This window comes from Myotis yumanensis, unplaced genomic scaffold (assembly GCF_028538775.1).
Source record: "Myotis yumanensis isolate MYYU_CA2020_CCGP unplaced genomic scaffold, mMyoYum1.0.hap1 SCAF_6, whole genome shotgun sequence".
Lineage (NCBI taxonomy): Eukaryota > Metazoa > Chordata > Mammalia > Chiroptera > Vespertilionidae > Myotis > Myotis yumanensis.
Window position 1 is genome coordinate 56,591,364 of NW_027223757.1, and position 27,537 is coordinate 56,618,900.

Consider the following 27,537-nt stretch of genomic DNA (forward strand, 5'->3'; position numbering starts at 1 on the left):
AGTGGACTTAAAATGTTCTCTCTATTATCCATGTCCATGAGTTCTCTGCCTCCTTTTTTTTTCATTTTTGCTCAATCGCACCCCTACCCCCTGCCCCAAGTTGTCTGCCTGCTTTCTATGGATGAGTCTTACTCTGTTTTGCTTGATAGTTCAGTTTGCCCATTAAATTCCACATGTAAGTGAAATCATATGGTACATGTCTTTTTCTGACTGGCTTACTTCATACATAATGTTCTCCAGGTCCATCCATGCTGTCACAAAGGATAAAATTTCCTTCCTTTTTACAGCTGAGTAGTATTCCATTGTGTAAATGTACCACCGCTGTTTTAGCCACTCTTCTACTGATGGACACTTGGGCTGCTTCCAAATCTTGGCTATTGTAAATAATGCTGCTGCAATGAACACAGGGGTGCATATTTTCTTTTGAATTATGTTTCCGGTTTCTTTGGATAAATTCCCAGAAGTGGAATCGCTGGGTCATAAGGCAGTTCCATTTTTAATTTTTTTTAAATTTTGTTTTATTGCTTAAAGTATTATAAACAGTATTATATATGTCTCCTTTTTTCCCCCCTTGACATTCCCCCGGCCTCCCCTAACCCCCAGTGTCTTGTGTCCATTGGTTATGCTTATATGCATATATACAAGTCCTTCACTTGATCTCTTACCTGCCCCCGCACCCCCCCAACTCTCCCCGGGCTTCCCGCTGTAGTTTGACAGTCTGTTTGATGTTGCTATGCCTCTGTATCTATTTTTGTTCATCAGTTTGTAATGTCTATTTTTAATTTTTTGAGGTAACGCCATACTGCTTCCCACAGTGGCTGCACCAATCTGCATTCCCACCAACAGTGGAAGAGGACATAGAGGGGATAAATGGTGATGGAAAATAAACAAACAAAGTAAAAAAAAAAAAGTTCAATCTAAAATACGCACAAAATAGTATGCTCCTATTTACTTAAGAATGTTTTTAAGATATGAATATATTAAAATGGGAAGACGGGCGCGCCGGCCTCGCCGAGCCGGCCGGCCAGGCTCCCCTCCCCGGCCCCGACGGGCGGGCGGGCTGCCCTGAGGAGGCGGGGAGGGGAGCGCCGGGCCGGCCTGCAGGCGGGCGATGATGCCGATCTGCGCGGCCCCCAACTGCACGCGGAAGAGCACGCAGTCGGATCTGGCCTTCTTCAGGTTCCCGAGGGATCCGGCCAGATGCCAGAAGTGGGTGGAAAATTGTAGGAGAGCAGACTTAGAAGATAAAACACCTGATCAACTAAATAAACATTATCGATTATGTGCCAAACACTTTGAGACCTCTATGATCTGTAGAACTAGTCCTTATAGGACAGTTCTTCGAGATAATGCAATACCAACAATATTTGATCTTACCAGTCATTTGAACAATCCACATAGTAGACACAGAAAACGAATAAAAGAATTGAGTGAAGATGAAATCAGGACACTGAAACAGAAAAAAATTGACGAAACTTCTGAACAGGAACAAAAACATAAAGAGATCAACAACACCAATGCTCAGAACTCCAATACAAAAGGGGGTGAAGAACAGGATAAAGACATTTTACCTTTAACCCTTGAGGAGAAGGAAAACAAAGAATACTTAAAATCTTTATTTGAAATTTTGATTCTTATGGGAAAACAAAACATACCTCTAGATGGACATGAAGCTGATGAAGTCCCAGAAGGTCTCTTTACTCCTGATAACTTTCAGGCACTGTTGGAGTGCCGGATAAATTCTGGTGAAGAGGTTCTGAGAAAGCGCTTTGAGACAACAGCAGTCAACACACTGTTCTGTTCAAAAGCACAGCAGAAACAGATGCTAGAGATCTGTGAGAGCTGCATTCGGGAAGAAACCCTCAGGGAAGTGAGAGACTCTCACTTCTTTTCGATTATCACTGACGACGTAGTGGACATAGCAGGGGAAGAGCACCTGCCTGTGTTGGTGAGGTTTGTTGACGAAGCTCATAACCTGCGAGAGGAATTTGTGGGTTTCCTGCCTTATGAAGCTGATGCCGAAATTTTGGCTATGAAATTTCACACTACGATAACTGAGAAGTGGGGATTAAACATGGAATATTGTCGTGGCCAGGCTTACATTGTGTCCAGTGGATTTTCTTCCAAAATGAAAGTTGTTGCTTCTAGACTTTTGGAGAAATATCCCCAAGCTGTCTACACACTCTGCTCTTCCTGTGCCTTAAATATGTGGTTGGCAAAATCGGTGCCTGTTATGGGAGTGTCTGTTGCGTTAGGAACAATTGAGTAAGTTTGTTCTTTTTTCCATCGATCACCACAACTGCTTTTAGAGCTTGACAATGTAATTTCTGTCCTCTTTCAGAACAATGAAGAAAGGGGTAAAGAACTGAAGGAAATTTGCCATTCTCAATGGACAGGCAGGCATGATGCTTTTGAAATTTTAGTGGACCTCCTACAAGCACTTGTTTTATGTTTAGATGGTATAAATAATGATACAAATATTAGATGGAATAACTGTATAGCCGGCCGAGCATTTGTACTCTGTAGTGCAGTAACAGATTTTGATTTCATTGTTACCATTGTCGTTCTTAAAAATGTTCTATCTTTTACAAGAGCCTTTGGGAAAAATCTCCAGGGTCAGACCTCTGATGTCTTCTTTGCAGCCAGTAGCTTGACTGCGGTGCTGCATTCACTAAATGAAGTGATGGAAAATATTGAAGTTTATCATGAATTTTGGTTTGAGGAAGCCACCAATTTGGCAACCAAACTTGATATTCAGATGAAGCTCCCTGGGAAATTCCGCAGAGCTCAGCAAGGGAACCTGGAATCTCAGCTGACCTCTGAGAGTTACTATAAAGAAGCTCTAAGTGTTCCAACAGTGGAACACATTATTCAGGAACTGAAAGATATATTCTCAGAACAGCACCTCAAAGCTCTTAAATGCTTATCTCTGGTCCCCTCTGTCATGGGACAGCTCAAATTCAATACATCGGAGGAGCACCATGCTGACATGTACAGAAGCGACTTACCCAATCCTGATACACTCTCAGCTGAGCTGCATTGTTGGAGAATCAAGTGGAAACACAGAGGAAAAGATATAGAGCTTCCATCCACCATTTATGAAGCCCTCCACCTGCCAGACATCAAGTTTTTTCCTAATGTTTATGCATTGTTGAAGGTCCTATGTATTCTTCCTGTGATGAAGGTTGAGAATGAACGCTATGAAAATGGGCGAAAGCGTCTCAAAGCATACCTGAGGAACACTTTGACAGACCAAAGGTCAAGTAACTTAGCTTTGCTTAACATAAACTTTGATATAAAACATGATTTGGATTTAATGGTGGACACATATATCAAACTCTATACAACTAAGTCAGAGCTTCCTACAGATAATTCCGAAACTATTGAAAATACCTGAGAGTCTTTTAAAATGGGTTTTCTCTTATATTTGATATTGAAAAAAATCTAAGAAATTTGAAAATATAGAAAAGCTATAAGATATATGTAGGCCACTTAATCACTGAATATCTTGAGTGTATTAGCCGTTGATAATCTGACCGTTTAAATGGCCCGTTTGAACTCTCATGCTTTGGAGAACTAACTGTTCTTCCAGAGGGTAGCATTGAAAGTGCCACGCTGCACTTCTGCGTGGTCTCTGCTAATGGCACTTTGGAATTGTTTTAGTTAAGTCAATTTAGACATAACATTATTATCACTGTGGATCCTGTTGTTGGGTATTGAGTTACTAGTTCTTTGAAGAAATAAATTTTGAGAAGGTGTGAGAGGAATATATTTCATAAAATTTTACAATGAAGCTCATGACTAACCTTTCAATAGCAGGAGTTTTAAGTTTACTGTTAAAAATCTTTAATGAACAGTTAAATTACCAGGTAGTGAAAGAAACGTGAGCTTGCCAAACAAGGATTTCAGTGTAGATTTTGTCTTTATTCGATAATCTTAAACAAATTACTGTTAAACATTGAAGGAAGAACCTGCCATTGTTCCACATCTGGGTGTTGCTGTTTACATTCCTTTGTTGAGCCTATATCTTCATAAGCTTTTTAGCAAGTATATGTCGAACACTTCTGTTTCATGGTCAAGACAGGATCAGAGGCTATGGATACTGACAACAGATTGGTCTGTTTTATTCTGTCTTTTCCCATGATTATATCTACTGCCTCATCTTGATTTATAAGCAAAACCTAGACAACCTACAAAAATGTATTTTGTAGTTTATCTAGGAATAATACAGAAAATATTGCTGTTATTTTTGGTGAAGAAAGTCAATTTTGTACAGTTTATTTCGACGTAAATAAAATGTGAATTTGTTTAAAAAAAAACAAAAACAAACAAACAAACAAAATAAATAAAAAATAAAATGGGAAGACAAAACTCCGAACAAGTTGGCAGGAAAGAGAGTAGAGGTAAAGGGGGAAACACTAGACTTCTCTGATTAAACTTTAGTTTGTAGATTTGGATTTGGAACCACGTCAATATTTTACATAACTCTAAAGGAAAATATTAGAAAAGCATTCTCAAAAATCGAAAGCAAATGAACCTGTTTATAGAGTTGGTGGCATAATAGAAACTAATTCAAGTAACTATAAAACTCAGTAATTTGATTATACATCATAGAAGACTATAGCCTAAGGACAAAAACAACCTAAAGTTTAAAAAACTGTTTTCAATAAGCATATTATTGTTGGTAGTAATTTTGTATTTTTATTCTGAGTCTGGTGTGCATATATTGTGTATATAATATCATGTTATTGAGAAATGAGAATTTCAGCATGAGAGAAAGAGACTCAGTAATCAGACCAGTGAGATTAAGTACAAATGTATAGCTCACAATTGAATTGGAGAGACCAGTATACAATCATGATTTAGTCTCTCCTTAAAAATAAACATGCTTTCTTCATCTCTGTTAACAACCACCTGCTCAGTAGCACACTAAGCACTCACATCAAAGCAAACCTTGCCATCCCAGTAGAGCAAGGATGGGGAAACGTTTTGCTGCCAAGGGCTATCGGATATTTATAACATTCACGGGCCATGCAAAATTATCAATTTAAAAATTAGCCTGCTATATTTGGTCAAATATGTAATTAATTCACCCCTAATGCGTTGGCAGGGCAAGACCAAATGATTTGGCGGCCTTATACCGCCCTCAGGCCTGATGTTCCCCACCCCAAGGGAGAGGTTGGTGTTTAGGTTCATTGAGTTTCCTGGCTCCCCTGTGTATGCGTGGGATCTCAGAGTAGCCAAGGGCCTGGCTGAAGGGAGGGAGCTCCCATATCAGATGAACTGACTTATTAATGGGTGTGAAGTGACCTTGGACAGGGGACTAATGGAAATCGTGGCCAGACTTGAGAAATGACATGTTAAAGAGCCAAGGTAGGGCTGATTCAGCAGGGAAAAAGTCACAGAGTTGTGGCGTAGCTGAGAGCAAAGAGAAGATGAGGGCCCTAGTCCCTTACATGAGCAACAGAAAACAGACTGCTGAGGGAGGTAGACCCAGCCCAGCCACACTGTAGCAGCCTCTACAACCGATTCATAGTTCAAGTATATGGGCAGTGGCCAGGTCTCCCTCTCTAAGGCCATCTGAGGCACCCTCCCTTGCCCACATACCCAGACATCATTTTGTAATGGAGGAGGAAAGAACTCCGAAAGACACCTCATTTTCCTAAATCATATGTTAAGTGTGAGTTCCTTATGGATACATTTTAAATGGTTAGAGATTATTGAATGGGACTAGACACTTTGTTCCCTCCCTGCAACTGAGTGGATGGCACTCATGAACAAGACCAGATCAGATATAGATAAAATAAGAGGCCTATATATTTTTTACAAGTCTGTGTTGTAAAGTAAGTAAACTTTCCATCTTACTGCATACCTTATGAATGCAATCTTAATAATTTTCTTCTTTTTGAAAAAAAAAATCATTTACCAATTAGCTGTTGTTCCCTTAAATAAAATGGTATCTCTCTTACTAGCTAACTGAAACACACACACTTGCACACATGCACACACATACACAAACATGCACTCACATACACACTTTAATTGTATGATTTCTCAGAGTATATATGGGAAAGGACCAGGGACCTCTCCTCAAGGAGTTGTAAAGTCAGATGGCCACAGGCATCTAATCAGGCAAGAATGAAAGTGACTGAATCCTACTGGGTGGGGCTTTGGCAAACTGGAGAGCCACACCTTTCCTATGAGGAGGATGCCAATATTCAACTCTGGGGTTGTTAGATTGTATAAAAAAGTTGAAGCCTAAACTTGTGACTGAGATATGTTTTTAAATGTTGGTGACTCGCTGAAACAAAAACTAAACCCCTCACGAGAGGTAAACACACCAGGTCTGCAGGCTGATTTAACTCTGGTCCACAGCCTCAGGTCTTATCCAATCAAGGGCACTTGCACATGGAAGCTGAGGTCCAGAGAGCCTGTGACTTGCCCATCTATTGTCATATTTTAATGGCCTTAACGGTTGTATTGATTTTGAAAAAATATGTTTTAGTTATTTGCAATAGGTGATTTATAAAATGGTTCAAAATTCAAAAAGGACATGAGGCATAAAAGATTATTTAATGCCCTAGGTTAGCAACCAATGTTACCAGTTGCTTGGATATTTTTGGAGAGATTATATGCTCCTTTTTTGTGGTTATATGGTATTAAGAATAAAACTGTCTTTATTAGCAGATGTAGAAAAGCAAAAAGACTCAACAGATAATTGATTTAGAAATAATAGAAGAGTTGAACAAAGTGGATGGAGATGTACAAAACTCAACTGCACTTTTTTCCACCAGCAGCAAATACCTGGAAAGTATCAGTGATATCAAGTACTCAGGAACAAGTCAAATAAAAGATATGTAAGATCTCTAGGAAAACCTATAAAATGACATATATATTAAATATATGTTAAGTGGGACTTAGATGAAGGCCTGAAGAATGAAGAGATAAATTATTCATGGGTAAGAAGATTCAATATTATAGAGATATCAATTCTCCATTTGATTTATAGCTTCAATGCAATTTCAATAGAAATCTCAACAGATTTTTTTCATAGAGCATGGTAAGCTGATTTTCTTACACATTTTCAGGCATTTTTGGTGATTTTGGTGAAGTATTCTTGCCTTAATAAAAAAAAACTAATTTTTTCTCTACATTTTTTTTACTACATGTTTTGATGTACATGTTCATCTCACATCTAGATTTGAGCATCTGGTTAAATAACACACTAAGGCTCTGGAATTCTTATGTTTGGACAAAGGGTCTTTTAATTCTGTTCAGTTTTGTCCTCCACAAATTACTAACTCCACAAATAACTAATTTGCCAGGACAATGCAAATTCATTAAAAATGTGGGCAGTTGTATCCCTTCTTCCATGCTTTGTTGGAAATCCTCTTGGTCTGTGTGTGGCATCATCAGTTTCAGCATTCCAATAAAATTTGGAGTAGGGTTCATTCTGCTTCTGTGAGGTGGATACAGCAATCCATTCATCAAATGTACGAATGCAGCTTTGCTGTTGTTATTTGTTCTCTTCACATTCTGTGTATACATATGGATAGGAATTGTGGTCATGTGTATTCAGGGGCACATGAATCTCAGATAAACAGTTCTTTCTACCTTGGGCTGCAGTAGTAGCTGCAGAAAATGGCCTCAATGATAATGACAGCAATACTACTACTGCAGACAGGGGTCAGGTATAGTGGGCTTGGGACCTGGGGGAGGAGACCTCTGGGTCAGAGATTATGTATAGATTCTACTGTTAATACAAATTCCCTAATTTTCACTTGGAAAATTGTTTTAATCAGTCAACTCCCACCAGTAGTGTATGTAGGATGAGCAGTTTTCCCCCACAGTCTAGCCAATGCTAACACCGAAAAGACGATTAGAAGAAAAACTTTTCCAGTTCGATACATAAAAATATTTATGCTTTGTTCTCATACCTTTGATTATTAATGAGGTTGAACCTATTTTCCCATATTTATTCATCATTCTGTTTTCTCATTTCAGATAGTTCATGTTTGTACTGTTCATTTTTAAGTTAGTCTCTTGCAGAAGAATTTCAATCCATTTCACGTTAAAGTCTGTGTTAAAACCAAAATTTTTATTTTTCTTCAGAATTTACTTTATGAGAAATGTAATAAAAGTAGTCACACTTGGAAACCTTAGTGACAGCAGGAAGGTTCGTGTTTTCCTCTTTATGAAAAGATAAATCCCTGCGAGATTAGTGTGAAGGAGGGAAGGACTTTAGAATTCATTTGTACAGAGTTGTCCCAGGACTTCCCAGTTGACACAAATGGTCTTGGGAGATTTGCCTGGGGAAGCCATAAGGGCAGAGGATGCACTACTTTCGTAGTGGGCTGTGAAGCAGTGTGAAGCCGAGCCCTGTTTCCACGTTGCTGGGATGATGTGCTGGCTCTCAGGCAGCATTAGCTTTTAGAGGACAGGTGAGAGAGCCTCTTTTCCCTGGGCATAGTTAGTAAATATATTTGGTCAAAATTCACTAATAAATTGAGTTAAAAATTTCTCCCCCTGGATGAGACTCTGTCCTGCTGCTAAATTAGGTTCCATAAACAGGAAGTCCTGTTGTGTGTAAACATCCCTTTGAACAGAAGTTAGAGCTTGTAAATATAGGTTCTTCTGTATTGGTATATTGGCAGTGTAAAGTATAATTTTAAAAAGGCAGCATTTAGTAGCAGTGATATTTTAAAGCCAGAACTAAAAGTTTTGGATCCCCCAAATCCTTGTGTGGACAAGCAGCATATGTTCTTGCTGGGACTTGGACCTGTTAGATTTCTTCGGATCCAGTGTGGTGGCCCATTGCTTCAAGACTTAAAGTAATCTCAGTGAGAGTTCTCTCTTCCTGATAATTCTACCAAAAAGGCTTTAGGAGAGTTACACATCGGGAATCTTGCATAATGTGATGTCATTATTCCCCCTCAGCACTGGTCCTAGGAGGGATGGCATTCAGGGTGAAATGGAAAGCCGGCCCCTCCAGTGTGCCGGGCGTTATTCGAGCAGAGAGAGCCAGAGGGTAACAGGTGCTTGACGTGTGCGTGAGAAAGTTCTTGAAAACTGAAAAATGGTGCCATTGTATCTTTTGTTAGTTTGAAATTCTTGGCATGCTAATTAGTCTATAAAAAGGGCCTTGCCAATGTCATAAGCCATTTTAAATGCCTGAAGCTTTTAAACTTGAGGTAGTACAGTGAAGGACGGACCTCGCATAGAATGTTCATAATGTTTCACAAAAAATGACAAAAGATGATTAATTGCTCATATTAAAATCACTTCGCAGTGGTGGTATTACTATTCTGAAGCAGTTATTTCCCTCGGTTTGCTTCTTGTGGTTGGGAACCTGTCTTCCTTCTTTATTCATTTCTTAAAGATACCATCTTTCATTTTCCCTCGTTTTGGGTGACCTGTTTCTTCCCAGGACTGTAAATACTGGTATTTGAGCTTTACTAGTCAAGAATTCCTTCTTGATAGAGGGCCATAGAGAATTCAGTGGCCAAAAATGAAGATCTTTGACTTGAAATCTCAAATTACTAAAAGAAGAAGGATAAAAATTGGAGATAGCAAGTTCCTTTCTTGGACAGGATGTTTGCAACAATTCTATTAAGCAGCACATATTAAGAACATTCCCTCTTCACATGAACCCCTTATTCCCTCCCTGCAAGTTCTAATCAACTAATTCAACTTGAGTCTTCCTGAAGCTATATTAGTTACCAGCAAGTGTTTTATTTCCAAAAATTTCCTTTCATACATCTATAAATGATACAGATGTCCAAGCTTAAATTTTTAAGGTATGTAAAGTGCTTATCATAGTGTCTTATCCTAATAAAAGAGTAATATGCAAATTAACCATCACTCCATCACGAAGACGGCAGTGCCCATAGCCACAAGATGGTGGCACCCAGTCCTCTCAGCCCCGCCAGAGTCCCCCAGTCTTGGGGGGGCGGCTGCTGAGAGTGGGCAGCATTCCATGCCTGGCCACAGATGGGCCTCTGGCCAGGCTGGGGCACGGAATGCTTGTGTAAGAAGAGAAGGAACCAGCGAGCTGAGCAGAGTCGAGTGGCCCCCGATTCCCGGGCAAGGTCAAGTTTGGGTGGCCAGAGGGTGGAGGATAGTGTGACAGGAGAGGCTGGTGGTGGAGACACAGGGGTGAAAGCCGGCTGAGAAGAGGAAAGAAGCCCTTTATTGGAGTTCCTGAGAACAGGGAGCGAAGCCGTTTGCATTTCCCAGCCATGGCAATGAGGCAAGCCTTCCGCACTCAGCCATGCATGGGCCTCTGGGCAGCGGGCGCAGAGTGGCCAGGCCCCTCAGAGAGCTACTGGTGCATAGATTTGTGCGCAGGGCTACTAGTTTGTAATAAGCCTAAATTTAAAAAGAGTGATTATTTTTCCATCTTGTTGGAGGCATTTCTGCTCTTCCTGTGGTGTGCGTGATGGACGAGGAGGAACTGCCTTCTCTCAGGAGCTCCAGGAGGGCCCCCTGGCCAGGTAGCATAGGGAGCTAAGGCCTCTTCATTGCACTAGTTCTTTTTTGGAAGGAGGGGGGACTTATTCTACTCAGTGGAGTAGAATTTTCCAGGTGTGTTCCATGGAACACTGGTCACAATGGAGACCACACCAAAAGAAGCTTATTTGCTAACTGAATTTGGGAAGCATTAGAAAATAAACATTTATTAAGTTTTGTCTTCTCTACTTAAACATGAAAGCCAGTGATTATCCATGTCTAACTGGCATTGATAAATAATAATGGTGATTCTGCTTTACCACCAGGCTTTAAATAGTTGCAGTGAATCCTTCTGTATAGGATTTGTTTGCCTTCTGGGCCCAACCAGACTCCTTTCCACTGGGGCTATCTTTCTCTCAAGTTGTAACCTCCCAAACTCCTAGGAGGTTAACAAAGCCAACTAGATGTGAATGGCCCCTGTCTTAGCTTTGGTATGCAACTGCTGGCATAATAAAACACTGAATTTTACATTCAACCTGTGGTGCAGCATCAGTCACGAGGTCTCACTTTCTTCTCCAAGAATCTTTTCAAGTGCATATTTCTCAATGAGAACAGTCTGGCTCGGAGGGAGGCAGTCTTTCGTGATAATCTGAAGCTAGATGGCAGAGTCTGACTAGCTGAATTTGCTTGTGGATTTGCTATTAATTATGTAGTTGAACGTGGGCAATTACTTGAACTTTCTGTGCTTCAGTATCATCTGTAAAATGGGAATAATGCTAGATCGTCATAGGGTATTGTGAGGTGAAAAGACATGGTCCTATTGCAAGCAGTTTGGCACAGAACTATCCAGTTATTACAGTGTGGTGAGATAATTGCTACAGTGGAGGTAGGTATACAGTAAGGGTGCCTAAAACACATGAGCTTTGAGTTAACTCTTAAACAGGAATGGGGTTTTCTAGGTGGACATAGACAGTCCATGAAAGCTGGAAGAACATGTACAAGGACTCATGGCTAATTTTGAAGCTGTGAGTAGTAATAACTTGTAAAATATGGGGAGAAAATTAGTAAGAGGAGATGAGTCTGTAAGAAGTAGGTTCCAGATCTTAAAGGCCCTTATTTTCTATGCTAAGGAACTTAGAACTAAACTGGTAGCTCAGAGGATCAGTACCTGGATGAATCACCTCTGGGCTTTAAGAATACAGTATCCCAGGCCCTAGCCTAGATCTACTGCATTGGAATCTATGTGTGGAACCTGGGAATCTATGTTGTTTTTTTTTAAAGATTAACAGTTGCACCCATATGTTCATAGCAGCACAATTCACCATAGTTAAGATCTGGAAACAGCCTAAGTGCCCATCAGTAGATGAATGGATTAGAAAACTGTGGTACATCTACACGATGGAATACTATGCTGCTGTAAAAAAGAAGGAACTCTTACCATTTGCAACGGCATGGATGGAGCTGGAGAGCATTATGCTAAGTGAAATAAGCCAGTAAATGAAGGAAAAATACCACATGATCTCACTCATTCATGGATAATAGAGACCATTATAAACTTTTGAACAATAATAGATACAGAGGCAGAGCTGCCTCACACAGATTGTCAAACTGTAGTGGGAAGGCCGGGGAGGGTTGGGGGGCAGGAGGGAGAGGGCTAAGAGATCAACCGAAGGACTTGTATGCATGCATATGAGCATAACCAATGGACATAAGACACTGGGGGGTAGAGGAAGCCAGGGGATTGTCAAGGGTGGGGGAAAAAAAGGACACATATGTAATACCCTTTGTAATACTTTAAGCAATAAAAAAAAAAGATTAACAGTTGATACTGGTTAACCAGTTAACTTCCAAGTGTCCAAAACAGAAACCATCCCCACATGCCATAGATGCTTATGGCATACAAAGGCTTAAGAATTACTAATATAGCTGATAAAAAGAAAGTGAAAATTTTTGATCAGGGGAGTTATAAGATTAGATCTCTTAGAACTATCCAATTGTATGCCTAACATATTTTCATTATTTTTAAAAACACATTCCTCTTTCATCTGACAAAATGGTTTCCAATGAAAAGGATGTGATAAATATTATTTATGTTTCTTAGTTTTTTAAAAAGTTAAGAATTTAAAAAGAATAAGTTTCAATTTTAGAGATATTCAAATAAGATAAAATACTTCATGTATGAAATAAAATTTACACTTACTAAACAACACCCTTTTTGCACTATTGTTACTGTTTAAGTATTAAACACAAATGAAAGCATCAACTGGTTGCATAGAATGACATAATTGTAACACCAGTTCTATTTATTCTTCTTTATAATTACTGTGCTATCGTTGTTGTGAATCTACTACAGGCACTCCTTGCTTTGCCTGATGGATACGAATGTCAGTTACCACAGCTTAGTTAAATAAGAAGGTTCAAATTTTATTACGAGTTTAGTTTATCACTGTGAGTAATTTCATGAAGTAAAATTTACACTACCAGTGCCCCTGCCCACAAGTCACTACGTAAATAACAGATATGGGCCATGGTCATTGACCAATCACAACTTCTTTAATAGTCTTTGGTGATTGTCACTGCGTACCTGTTAGCGAGTTCATGCACAGACAGTAAAGTGTAGAGTTGTGTTACATCCTTGTTGCCCAGTGATAATCCGCATGATATTCACAAAAATGCATAATCAAAACAGTAAATTGGCCAACAAAGGAGAAAGTGCAACAAAGAAACAAAAGTGATAATGCTGGAAGTGAAATTCACATCCAACATGGATGAAGTTATAGAAGAAATAGCTGATCATGCGATTGTTGGCTCTGCATCATTAGACACCCTAGATGTATTCAGGGGAACTCAGTGGAGGTAAATTTACTGACATTAATGAGGCCAGTTGGTTGTGATGAAAAATAGGAAATAGCACTGGCAAAAACTTCACATTAAAGGAACTCTTGAAGATATTTGATGACATTGAAAAAGCAAAGGATAAATGTTGGAAGCTTATTCAGACTTAGGAAGGAGTATGACAATTTGTCAAGGCACAGAAAACAATGCTCACTCCATATTATAAATTCTAGGATAAGAAGAAGGCAAATGTCATTTAACTACTCTTAAGAAGGGTTTTTATTTTTTTTTTACAAAGAAATAAAACACTTTTAATTCGCAATATTTCTAATGTTTTAAATTACAGTATAATAATAAATATTCATTTTATTATTTTTCATTACCTAATTCATTTATAACTGACAGTAAGACAATTTATAATGTTTCAACCAAAAAATTTAAAGTCACAGAAAAGTCAGGCTTTCCCCCATTGATTATGAAGCCTTTTTGCATGGTGTTTTGTTTGCTCTGAGCCAAACCAGTTAGGGCTGCACGATCATCTTTTTAGTCCCACACTGCTGTGCAAAGCAAGGACTGCCTCTATGTATGTATGTATTTAGTTTATTTTAAAGTTCTCTTTATTGTTGAAAGTATTATAGATGCCCCCCTCCCCCCAATTGTCCCCATCTACCCCACTCCTACCCCCTCCCCAGGTCCAGAACTACCTGTATTTAAATGTGAGAATGTGTAATACCACAGGGGTTGGAGCTATTAATTGCTCCTGAATTGAACTTGAACAATATTGAATCATTACAAACTTACTCATGAGATAAACACATTTAGGGAGTTGACTGTATAATTGGGAATTATCTGAATTAATTTCCATCCAAAAATGTTTATTAAAGGATATGCAATTTAAAATGTTCTAATTTGAAACTCATGTAGGTAATATTAAAACTCAATAATAATTGTAGTAATTGTTTATAATTTTTTTGGTGGGAGGAGTAGTTTGTCACTGACATTATTTAGACTTACTGATTCCTGGATATATTAATAAGCAGACTTGAGTTTTAATCAGTATTATTATTTTTTAAAATTCTCAGTAGACTTGTCCACCTTTTTGCTTGCATTCAGGTGGGCCATTCCCACCGCCCTGCCTTAGGTATGTCTCCGAAACTTCACTGGAGAAGCAATGTGAAGGGAGGGTGATTAGAAGGCAGTGAGACAGAACTGAAAAGTATTTTGCAGAAAAACTGATGGAGAAAACCTGAGCTAGGGCAGTCACAGAGGAAATTAACTTATTTTAAACTATTAGTCTTTGTAATGGTAATCAAGTTTAATTCCAGTTTGAGATGACCACTGCCTTTTAAAATTTCTGCCACGATCAGACCCACTCTTCTGTAGTTGGCATTGCTGAGTACTTCTGACCTTTCCTTGAATTTGTGAACTTGCTAATTGCGTTTCAACTTGCCACTGAATTTCCAGCTCTCCCAGCATCTGCATATGGCCTCCATTGTGACTTGGCCATGCTTTCAGTTGGGTATGACAGTCCATCTAACCTGTGCTTAAAAATTGATAAATGAAATAAAGTTGGGAGTGAAATAGATTCTAGAAGCTATATATATAAAGAGCCAGGGTCCATAAAGTCCAAAAAGACCGAAAGGAAGACCGAACGCCAGGCTGCGCACGCAGCAGGCTTGGGTGGGTGGGGACTGGCAAGCGGACTGAACTAATGACCTCTCAGAGAGAGAGAGAGAGAGAGAGAGAGAGAGAGAGAGGCAGGGCTGATCAGCAGCTGCTGCGGCTGCTGGTAAGGCCCAGAGAGAGAAGTAGGGTCTGATTTGCAGCCTCTATGGCAGTTGCTGATCAGCCTTTGCTTCTTTCTCTCTCTGGGCCTCACCAGAAGCCATGCCTCCCTCTCTCTCCAAGAGGTCAGCGGCTCAGCTCGATCGCCAGCAGCCTGGGGTGGCTGCTGATCAGCCCTGACTCTCTGATCAGGCCAGGAGATAGGCCCATAGACACTGACTGGCATAGAAACCGACCAATCAGAACCTAAACTGGATGAACTGCAAAGGCAGAATCTAAGGTGGGGGCTGAGGAGGGGTTTTAAGGAGATCAGCTGTTTGGTGTAGGGTATAAGAAATCGGTTCAATTTTTTAATGACTGGTTTGGCAGTATAGTGCATATGGCTGACTATCAATCCAGATATAGGGATTATGTATTTTTGTCTGCCAAGAGCATCTCCTCCTGCTGAAAAAGACACCCTCCCCCCCATTTAAGCAATCCTATCCTATATAATCTATCTATACTAATAAAAGGGTAATATGCTAATTAGACTGCGTCGACCGTCCATCTTCCGGACGTCTGACTTCCTTCTGGACAAAGCCATGGTGGTGGGGGCCGAGGCAGAGGCAGGTAGGGTGATCAGGTCGGCAGGGGAGGGCAGTTGGGGGCGAGATCAGGCCGGCAGGGGAGAGCAGTTGGGGGCAAGATGAAGCCTGCGGGGGAGGGCAGTTGGGGGTGAGATCAGGCCGGGAGGGGAGGGCAGTTAGGGGCGATCAAGCAGGCAGGCAGAGAGGTTAGGGGTTATCAGGCAGGCAGGCAGAGGGGTTAGGGGCAATCAGACAGGCAGGCAGAGGCAGTTCAGAGTGATCAGGCAGGCAGGCAGGTGAGTGGTTAGGAGCCAGGGATCCCAGATTGCGAGGGGGATGTCCTGCCGGTTTAGGCCCAGATCGAGCCTAAACTGGTAGTTAGACATCCCTCAAGGGGTCCCCAATTGGAGAGGGTGCAGGCAGGGCTAAGGGAACCTCCCCCACCCCACCATGCACAAATTTTATGCACTGGGCCACTAGTTTCTTTATATTTAATATCTTCTGGAGTCTACTAATTTTTAAAAGAATTTACCACCCCTGCTCCCACTGCCCTGTTTCCCTAAAATGACTATGCCTATTTCCTTCTAGGTCCTCATTCTATAACAACCTTTTAAAAATTTGATTCTTTCATCATACTGAAGATACATATTTTTTCATTGTATATTTTTCAATTGTATAATTGAATATATAACAAAACCCAAGAGTTATACTAATGTAGCTAGGCCAGAAGTTAGAAATGATGGCCTTCAGTCCAAATTCATACTACAGATATATTTAATTTGGCCCAATTAAAATTTTTAATTGGTTACTAATACTTTAAAAGTGGGCACCTTAAAGAAAAAGAATGCTTTTATGATTTTTCTTAATAATTAACAAGGCAGCAGTCAGTTGGTGTTAGTGACAGAGTCCAAAGGATAAAGTCAATTTTGCTTGACTTTGGAGCAGAATTTGAATGAAAAAGCAGAAGGGGGGCATCTGTAATACTTTCAACAATAAAGATACATTTTTTTAAAAAGCAGGAGGGGTGCATTTTCCCAATTATGCAGATAGGAGTAAAGTAAGCACTCTAAACGTATGTTCAAATTTCTTATACAGTGACCACACCCTGCACTAGTCCAGTCTATCATGGAATAGTATCTTGCAGGTGATCTGTAAATATTTGCTTGCATGTTCTTTCCAGGGTGCTCCCCAATTCAAATTCTCGTGGTCAGTCTGAGCATCCAATCATTTTTCATGTATTCATGTTTTTTCTAATGTGAAAAACAAAGACTGCATAGTCAGAAATCTGCCACGCTTTACCAAATAGGCAGTTTACCTAATCGAACAGACTGCTCAGCTTCTCCTTCTGAAATACCTGCCATTTGGGCCAGTTCACTGCTGTTCGGTCTTCCTTAAGAACAAATGGTGTGCGCTTGCTTTGCATTTTCATAATTAAAAGGTCTATTGTATTGGTTGTCCCAGAACAGAAAACAATACTAAATAAGAGCTCCTTATTTTAGGAAACAGACGGAAACTTCTGTTACATTTTTTAAAAAAAATTAAGAAAACTTTTCTTTTAGAATAGTTTTCAGTTTACAGAGAAGTTGCAAAGATAGTAAAGAGTTCCCATGTACACCTCACCAAGTTCCCCCTATTTGTTAATATGTTGCATTCCTATGGTACATTTGTTACAACTAAGGAATCAACATTGGTACATTACAATGAACTGAACTCTATACTTTATTTTAATTACGTTTTCCCTAATGTTCATTTTTTTGCCCCAGGATCCCATTGCCACAGAAAACACATTACATTTAGTTACCATAACTCTTTAGGCTTTCTTAGCTGTGGCATTTTCTCAGATTTTCATTGTTTTGGTGACTTTGACAGTTTTGAGTAAAAGTTCCTCAATTTGGGTTTGTCCAATGTTCTTTTCTCTGGATCAGTCTGGACTTATGAAATTTTGGAAATAATATCTCAGAGGTAAAGTACTCTTCTCATCATGTTACATCAAGGGCACATGCTATAAACATTACTTGGCAATGATGATGTTAAATTTGATCACCTAGTATTTGCCAGGTTTCTCCACTGTAAATTTATACCCACCCCTTTGCATGCTTGAGAAAGCAAGTCAGTAAGCTGTGAGGAGTTAAACTTCACTTCTTTGAGGGGGCAGTATCTACATAAATTATTTGGAATTCTTCGGCATTAGAGATTTTTCTCCTCTCTCCATTTATTTATTGAATAATTTATTTATATAACAATGGGCTCATAAATATGAATTTTATGCTCTGGGTTATAATACATAAGCTAATTTATTTTGCTGCTCAGATTACGTTATTTTTGGCTTTTGGGAATACTTCCAGGTTGGCTTATGTATTCCTTTGACACCCCCCCATCATTTTGTTTATTGAGCATTTTCTTACTTTCTGGCACTGCGGGAGTCTGTAGGCTCATCTTGTATATTCCCTGCTTAAGTCTTAGAATCAGCCATTCCTCCAAGTGCTTGGTTCCTATTATTGGAAAATGGCATTAGAAACCAAGATCTGGGCATTGGATGTGGTCATTGCTGCTGGGATGTCATTGTTTCTAGGCCCTCTCAGTGGGCAGAAATAGGAAAATATCTACTAGAGGCCTGGTGCATGAAATTCGTGCACGGGTGCAGTCCCTAGGCCTGGACAGTGATTGAAGCGTGAGCGTTTGGCGTGGAAGGGCAGGTTCCAACTGACCTCTAGGCCCTGGGCAGCACCTGGGCCCCCGAGCCCCCGCATGTCCCCCTCTGCCTGAGTCACAGTGCCCGAGTCCCCACTTGGAGAAGCGGTGAGCGCAGCCGGCTGCTGCTGACTGGGGTGCAGCCTGGGCCTCTGGGGTGCCCTGCAGTGCTGCACAGAAGCCGGGCAGGCAGCACGCTCTCTCCTGGCTGGCCTTGCAGACCGGCCTGCGCGAACCCACGGGAAGCCCCACCAGCCCCTGCAGTCCTGGCGGCTGCAGCCCAGCTCACCCGGAAGACACTGCATGGGTGTGGGGTGGGCTCCTCATGAGTGCCCGGCACCTGAACAGGGTGCTTTCCTGGCGTGCAAGCCCTGGAGTCCTGGGGGAGGGTGGTAGGGGGAGTGAGAGCGAGCTTGGTAGACACCCTCTATCCCTGTCACCCCCACCCTCAGGTAGCTGGCGAGAGGTCACAGCTGTTGCCAATGACTGCCATGTTCCGCGCTGACCCCCCTGGTGGTCAGCGCACGTCATAGTGAGCAGTCAAACTCTCTGTTGAGGGGACAATTTGCTTATTAGGCTTTTATTATATAGGATGTATTAACCCATATATTCACACATATATAAAATTATTTCTGTATCCATCTGTATTTTCAAGGTGTCCCACCAAAAATGTATACATACTTTAACAGCTAATAGCTCAATTTTGATATGAAATACACTATCTTTATAATTATTCAAAGTGTGTGTAAAAATTGGGGGGGGGGGACATCCTATGTTTTAAGGTAAACATGAGTTCATAATGATGTTTTTACCTCTAATTCAGTACTACATAGTTCTTTCTGGCTTCCAGTTTGTCTGTAACTTTTCAACAGGGAGAAACCCAGATCCCACCAGTCACCATCCCTTTATTCATTTGCTCAATTCCAGTATAAGATTTTCTTATCTCCATAGTCTTTATCATAGGTTCATGAGAGATCCTGGGCCCAATCTCAAGTAGAAAAAAAAACTTTATTTATTTATTTATTTATTTATTTATTATTTACTTATTTTTTCTTTTACTTTTAGTTATTTCTAAAATAGCAGAAAAGCACATTTGGCCACAATGAGAAATAAATCTCTCAGCATTTTTTCTCAATCCATTGAAAGGTAAGTATGCATTAGCAGATAACACATCTGTGGATACCTGGGATACTATGAGTGCTAATTAGGGGTATCAAGTCTAGAGCATTTATGAATACAAGTAGTTGAATGGGTAAATATAGAGTTTAGTTATCCAACACACCAGGAGTACAAATTTTGTTTTGGTATACAGTAGAAACCCCTTAAGAAACTTTAACTATACTCATTACTTGGTTGCAAAAATAGATTATGTATAGAAGGAAATTTTGTTGCACAAATGAGATTTTAGGCTTTGAGAGCAACAACAAGAATAACCAAGATATCAAGGTGAGTGATATTTAGGGAATTAAATTTTAAAATGAGATCATATGAATTTGGGGTAAACAGAACTATTGCATTAATAGTTGTTTGCATGCAGATCTAGCTTAATGTCTTTCTGGAGTAAAATAAAATTTATTTTTTTAAATGCTAATGAAAACATTATAAAAATTTCCCATATTATTAGATGGAGGCAACTAAAATAATTACTGTACCTCTGGGAAAGCCCAGTGCTTTTGGAAGAATTGATCATGTTTCCCAATGTGAGCTTTGCTCTGGGTACTGTAACTATGCCAGAGGCAGAATGTGAAACTATTTTATTGCAGAGGGATGGAGGACTAATATTAACAAACACCAGAAAACCATTGAAAAAGACTAAAGAAGACCTCGAAAGGTCACAATTAATATAAAATATTGACACAATATGATGTGTGAGGTGAGACTATGACAATATGAGATAATTCCACAAAAGTTTCATGGTCTATTTCTGTAATTAGTGACCATTTCATTCAAGTCAATAGCCAATTACTTTCAGGCTGGTGAAATGAAATATGTTGCATAAATGGCAACATTAACTTACAAAAGGCATCATGGAGGTCAGTTCTCTCTGTGTCCTCCTGCTTAGGTAGACAACACTGATTTCTGCTGGGGGCACATCTACTGCCTAGTTGTGGTCATATCACAATATTTAGGGTGGAGGGATTAGAAACCCAAATATTACTGCAGAGAGGCATTGAGAAGGAAACTGCCTGAGCTGGATTAAGTTAAATCAGAAGTTTATGAAGTGAATTAAAGGGATAAGCTAGGGGATGATATAGGGAAATTTAGAAAGGTTATTTTGTTTGTGGTATAGCCGTGAAACATTTGTTACACCTATTAAAACTTACTCCACTTCTTAATATGGAGCATTTATGGAATAAGCATCTTTCACTGGCTACAAAAGAATGGATAACCAAGAACTGACCCACCAGACAAAACTGGTGCAATTGTTTCAGTCAGTGCATTCTCAGGCTGGGTGATTGTGTGTTATTATTGATTTGCTAGTCATCATCTTGGGAATAAAAAAAAAACATTAAAAAATAAAAGTACTGATATGCCCTTTTCAGATATTAAAAACTGAATCTTTTAAAAAGTATAGTTCAGCTTTGTTTTTTAAAAAAAGGTTACGAAATGTTCCTTATTGATGTGCCGTAAATCTGTCAAATTGGGTAAGTACAAAAACAGATTTTATCTCTATCTTCAGTGAAATCTCTGTTTTATGGTTATAAGAAAATGATGTTCTATATTCTATCAATACAGAATACTTCCAAAATGTGATGTTTACATAATTTACCTTTTATGAAACATTCACACAATCATTATTTCAACTGGAGTTACCCACCAGAAGAAATGTTTTAAGTGTTCTATTACTATTTTATCTATTCAGATATTTAATCTCAACCCCAATGCATATTATAGTCTTACTAGAGGCCCAATGCATGAAATTCGTGCAAGAGTAGGCCCTTGCAGCCCTGGCTTCATCGAGAAGGTCGTCCAGATGGTCGTTCTGCTGTTCGGCCGTTCGGTTGATTTGCATATTATGCTTTTACTGGTATTATTATAGATAGTTTTAACTTTAGGGTAAAATGTTGTTTTAATGACATAGAAACTTATTAACAATATAATAAATATTCATCATAGGAAATATTTCATTAAAGAAAACTTAATTTAATCTAGTTAAATTTAATTATTGATGATTGCATGTTTACATGGTAGCGGGAGCTATACTGGATATTAAAGGGTAACCACACAAAAAATAAAGGCAGTTCAACAAGTAGCTTTGGGAATGAGGGAGAGTCAAGATAGGACAAAAGAAACAATGACACTGAGTTGAACTTGACGATACTAGAAAAATGAAAGCAATGTATCATGGGAGTCCGAAGGAAGATGATAGAGATCTGAGTTCACAGGATTTGGAAAGCCTCATGGAGATAGTGAGCATGACATATACTTTGAAGAATAAATAGAATTTAAAGAAGTGAAGTTTAAACAATCATGGGAAGAAACAAAAGTATTTGAGTTGAGTATGTTGTAATTAATTGAACTCTCTTTTCTGCTAAAAATATCTGTAAGTCACCATTTTATCAGTAAGTAACATAAAGTCTTATGATCTGGGTTATCTCATCCAATTTTCTCAGGAAACTCCGATCCAGAGAAGTTAAGGGCTAGTCCATAAATCCCGGGGTTTTATTGAAGGAATCACAGTAGAGCCCATCTTTTTTCCAGGCCAATGTTAATGACTTACAAACCACAACCCAAAACAAAACAATGACACAAATGTTGATGATTTGTGAAGGTTTGTTTCTTTTATTACCTGGGATGTTAATATATAGACAACATGGAGGTGACCTTTTTTTAGTGATGGGGAATGGGATCTCAGACTTTTTTCCTACACTATGTGTATTGGTTTGCTATGGCTGCCATAATAAAAATACCACAGACTGAGTGGCTTTACACAACATAAATTTATTCTCTCATAGTTTTGGAGGCTACAGGTCCAAGATTAAAGTGTTGGAAGGATTGGTTTCTCCTGGGTCCTCTCTCCTTGGCTTATAGATGGCTGTCTTATTGCTGTGTCCTCAGGTGGCCTTTTATCTGTGCTTGTGCATCCCTGGTGTCCCTCCCTCTTCTGATAAGAGCACTAATATTGAATTAGAGTCTACTCCTATGACCTCATTTAATCACAATTCCCTCTTTAAAGCCCTATCTCCAAATATGGTTACATTTGAGGTATTGGGAGTTGAATATCCAACATATGAATTTGGGACAGATGCAATTGAGCCCACAAAGCTATGTCACAGTCTTGACTAAATGAAAAGAAATAATAATAGATGCCATTACTAGGAGGCAGGCATTTAGCATATGTTATCTTATTTAATCCTCACAATAAACAGGCCCAATTAGCATAATTATCATTATGAGGGAAATGATTCTAAGGATAAATGATGCGGCCAGTGATACATATTTAGAAAATACTGAAATCAAGACTCAAATATAGTGTGTTGAACTAAGGATCTACACTGCCACTTTGGAGCAGAGGTATAACAGCCTCTGTTTGGAGATGAAGGTGTGAGATCTCGCTAATCCTTTTCAACTACTCCTCCCTTTTTTCTAAGGAAAACAACGTTTGGGGACACAATTAGGTTATATTTCCTCTAATATTTGGTCTATATGCTATTTGGAAAGATTAAGTGGGTCAATTTCTTCTCTTAGAAACAAAGAAAACACTAAATATGTGGTTATTAGTATATGGGGGAGTTTTATGTTAACTATTCCTATTAGTTTATTCTCTATTTAAGAGGTCATTGTTAGGATGTCACCTGCAACCTTGGTCATAGCTGTCTGAACAGTGCCAAGGCCCAGGATCACTGCCCTCCCCCAGAAACAGCTGCTGTCAGGCAAGGTACCTTCTCCTGGCTGACCCCATTACTGCTCCTTCCCTGGACACACACAGGGTCTTTGTCCTTGTGTAGAGGCAGTTAGAAGGTCTCTTTTGGTCTTAAAACATTTTTAAATACATTTTTATTGATTTCAGAGAGGAAGGGAGAGGGAGAGAGACAAATAAACATCAATAATGAGAGAGAATCATTGATTAGCTGCCTCCTGCATGCCCCACACTGGGGATTGAGCCCGAAACCCGGGCCTGTGTCCTGACTGGGAATCGAGGCGTGGTTTATAGGTAGATGCTCAACCAAGAGATGAGATTCCCTGAAGGCTGAAAGTAAAAATATTTGTCAAAAAGAGGTCTGTGGAAAGTTGAATTTTCAATTGCACCCCAAAATGGAGAGAAGCAAAATGGAGACTTCCACAATAAAATTTCAAATGTACAGACAGGTGTCCTGATTAAGACAGGCAATTCTCTTAGCATATTGCTCTTGTTTTATTTTTAATTACAGTGAATTACAAGGTTAGTCCTGCTCTTTGGGTGTACTTTAATTATTCTCCCAATGATGTGTTTCTGTGTTATGATCTCTTTAACAGGCAGGAGGAAATAGACATTTAATTAACCAGATGTCACTCAATAAATCTTAATGTTATTCTCTGTATCAGAAAAGCAAATGCAAACCAGTGAAAAAGGATTTGAATTTTAAATTTATTAACTTGGCATAGTTTAGGGTTTTTATGGTAATGATGCTCTGTCTTGAAGGCCAAATAAAAAATTCTTTTAAAATGGGGTATAGAAAAGGATTTCCAATGAGTCAGATGAGCAGTACCATTCATAAATCATCATACGTTTAATCTTTCTACGAGAGGCCCGATGCACGAAAATTTGTGCAAGAGTAGACCTTCCTTCCCCCGGCTGCCAGCACTGGCTTCCCTCCGGTACCCAGGACCTGGGCTAGCTTTCCTCAGACCGCCCGCAGGCACCCAGGACCTGGCTGCCTTCCCTCCGGCCCCGGCTTCGTCAGGAAGGACGTCCGGAAGGACGTCAGGTCTAATTAGCATATTACCCTTTTATTATTATAGATATGTTTATTGATTTATTGGCTGTAGTGTGTTCTTAAAGTACACTTTTCTTCAAATAAAGGAGGCTGATTATAGAGGAAGACTCAACAAAGATAGAAAGTTGAAACGTGGGCTGGCACTTTAGATTTGATCAACAGCCATTCCCTTTCTTTGAAAACAGAAACTTGATTTTTGTTCACCCCCCACCTATGAGTGTTTCCTTTAAGAAGATAACTCTTGACTGCTCTAAGCCAATTATAGTGGTCCCATGGACTTTCCCAAGTAACTGGTTTAAAAGTGTGCATGCAACAAAGCTCTTTGTCCAATTGATACATGAGGGGAAATCTACCCAGGACTTCTGTAGTATTGTTTTTCTTCATGGTTAAAAAGAGACAAAAGACAGGGTAGATGCGTTTAATGCCTCATGGAATAGTTGAAAGCGAAGCAGGCATCTTGAGCTAAGGAGGGTGGAGGATAGCCTAAGGAAACAGTCAGTATGCTGGAGATATGTGGATGGCATAGCAGAAAATAGAAAGAACCTACTTAAATTTTTTTGCTATTTAATTTCTTTTTTTTTAATAGACTTCATTTTTTAGAATAGTTTTAGGTTTACAGTAAAATTGAACAGAAGGCGCAGTGATTTCCCGTATCCCAGTATCACACATGCATAGCTACTCCCATTACCAACCTCCCTCAGTACAGTGGTACATTTGTGACAATTGATGAACCCTCATTGATACATCATAATCACCCAAAGTCCATAATTCACTCTTGGTGTTGTACATTCTATGGGTTTAAAAAAATGTATAACAACATATATCCACCATTATAGCCTCATATAAAGTAGTTTCATTGCCTTAAAGATTCCCAGTGCTCTGCCTATTCAACGCTGCCTCCCCCCACCCCAGCCCTTGGGAACCCCTGCTATTTTCACTTGCTCTGTATTTTTTTCCTTTCCAAGAATGTCATATAGTTGGAATCATATAGTATGTAGCCCTTTCAGACTAGCTTCTTTCACGTACTAGTATGCATTTAAGGTTCCTCCATGTCTTTTCATGGCTTGATAGCCATTTTGTTTTAGTACTGAATAATATTCCATTGTTTAGATGTATCACAATTAATCTATCCATTCACCTATTAAAAGATGTCTTAGTTGCTTCCAAATTTTGGGTAGATATAAGTTTTTAGCTCCTTTGGGTAAATACTAAGCAACAAAATTTCTGGATTATATGGTAAGAGTGTGTTTCGTTTGCAGACACTGTATTCCAAAGTGACTTTATCATTTTCCATTCCTTCTGTGAGGGACTTTTTACAGATAACGTTAAGTAATTTGTTTAAGGTTAGTTATGGACTCACTCTATCACAGTGGTTCTCAAAGTGTGGTCACAGTCCCCTGGGGTTCTATAAGATCCTTTCAAGGGTCCATGTAGTTAAAACCATCTCTCTATATAAAAGCCTAAGCAACTGAATGACTGAATGACCAAATGACCGGTTGACTGGTTGCTATGATATGCACTGACCACCAGGGGGCTGACGCTCAATGCAGGAGCTCCCCCTGGTGGTCAGTGTGCTCTCACAATGGGAGCACTGCTCAGCTGACCAGTGGGCGCCAGATGCCGGGTTTATGGCTGGTGAGTGCAGCTGCGGTGGCGTGAGCCTCTCCCACCTCCGTGGCAGCGCTACTGAGCAGTGGTGGTGGCAGGTGCAGTGGGGTCAGGATGAGCTGGAGTGGTGCTCCTTCTCTGGCTCCTTCTCGGCCACTTGCACACTACTACATTCCTCAGGGGATGTTGGACTGCTGGTTTTGGCCCAATCCCCACAGGCCTGGCTGGAGATCAGGCCGAAACCGGCAGTCCAACATCCCCCAAGGGGTCCTGAATTGTGAGAGGGCACAGGCCAGGCTGAGGGACTCCACCAGTGCACGAATCATGCACTGGGTCTCTAGTTTAAAAATAATGCTAAAATGTTATTGTCTCTTTCACTGTATTGATATTTGCAATGATGGAACAAAAGAAATGAAGGGTAAAACTGTTCCTAACTTAGCAAAAATCAACACAGTGGCTCCCAACCATGATTGCAGTCACTGTGTTCTTTAACTGCCCCACACTTACAAAAAAACCAAAATGCCAGTTTCACTTAAGAACATCCTTGGCTAAGCAATTTGAAAATGATTAATTTTATGAAAACTTGGCCCATAAATACATGTGTTTTTAATATCCCAGGTAATGAAATGAGCATTTCTATAAAATACTGAAGTGCATAGGTCATCTTGAGGAACAGCATTGTGAAGGTGTTTTTGTTGTGAGGTAGGTTAGCTGCTTTTTTATGGCGCAACAGTTTTATTGGAAGGAATGATTGACAGACAAGGAAATTATTCAGACGTGGATATTTGGCAGAAATGTTCTCAAAATAAATCAAGTGAACTTATTGCTTCAAAGAAAACAACTAACGATATTTGTTGCCAATGATAAAACTCAAGTTTTCAAGTGAAATTGGAATTTTGGAAACTTTTACTATCTCCAGGAGTTTGACAGCTTCTCAATAGTTGAAGAATTTTATTTTGAAATGTGATTTTTAAAAATATTGTATAATCGCCCTGACTGGGTGGCTTCATTGCTTAGAGCATCACCCGGTACACCAGAAGGCTGAAGATTCAGCTCCTGGTCAGGGCACATACCTAAGTTGTGGGTTTGATTCCCTAGCTGGGGCACATATCGGCGGCAACCGATCCTCCCGATTCTTGTTTCTTTCTCACATCAATGTTTCTCTCTCTTTCTCTCAAATCAATAATAAACATATCCTTGGGTGAGGATTAAAATAAAACAATAAAAATATTGTATAATCAAATATGACATTTGTAAGATCTGCATAACTCCGTGAATCAATATTTTCCAAATGATCAGCACCATGTTAAAAAATCATACATGGTAAACAGATTTATTCAAGTGCAAAATAGACCAGTAATTTAATGCAACAATATGAAAAGTTCATTAATATTGTTTGAGATTTCACATTGAAACTAACATTCATGACTTGGTGTGGTGAATACACAACAGTATACAGGCGATATATTATAGAATTGTACACATGAAACCTATATAATTTTATTAACCAATGTCACCCCCAATAAATTCAATAAAAAGGGAAAATGAATGAATAACATAAATAAATAAATAAATAAATAAATAAATAAATAAAACATTTAAGAAACTACCACTTGTAGAGTTTTGGTGTGGTATCAAAAAAGAATATCCACAATTATCTGAAAAGACTACCAAAATACTTCTCT

General features: G+C 39.4%; 1 pseudogene; it reads left to right on the forward strand.

Moving 5' to 3' along the window:
* Positions 1-1,111: 1,111 nt before the first annotated feature.
* Positions 1,112-3,397, forward strand: LOC139013135 (52 kDa repressor of the inhibitor of the protein kinase pseudogene; annotated as a pseudogene).
* The last annotated feature ends 24,140 nt before the right edge of the window (positions 3,398-27,537 follow it).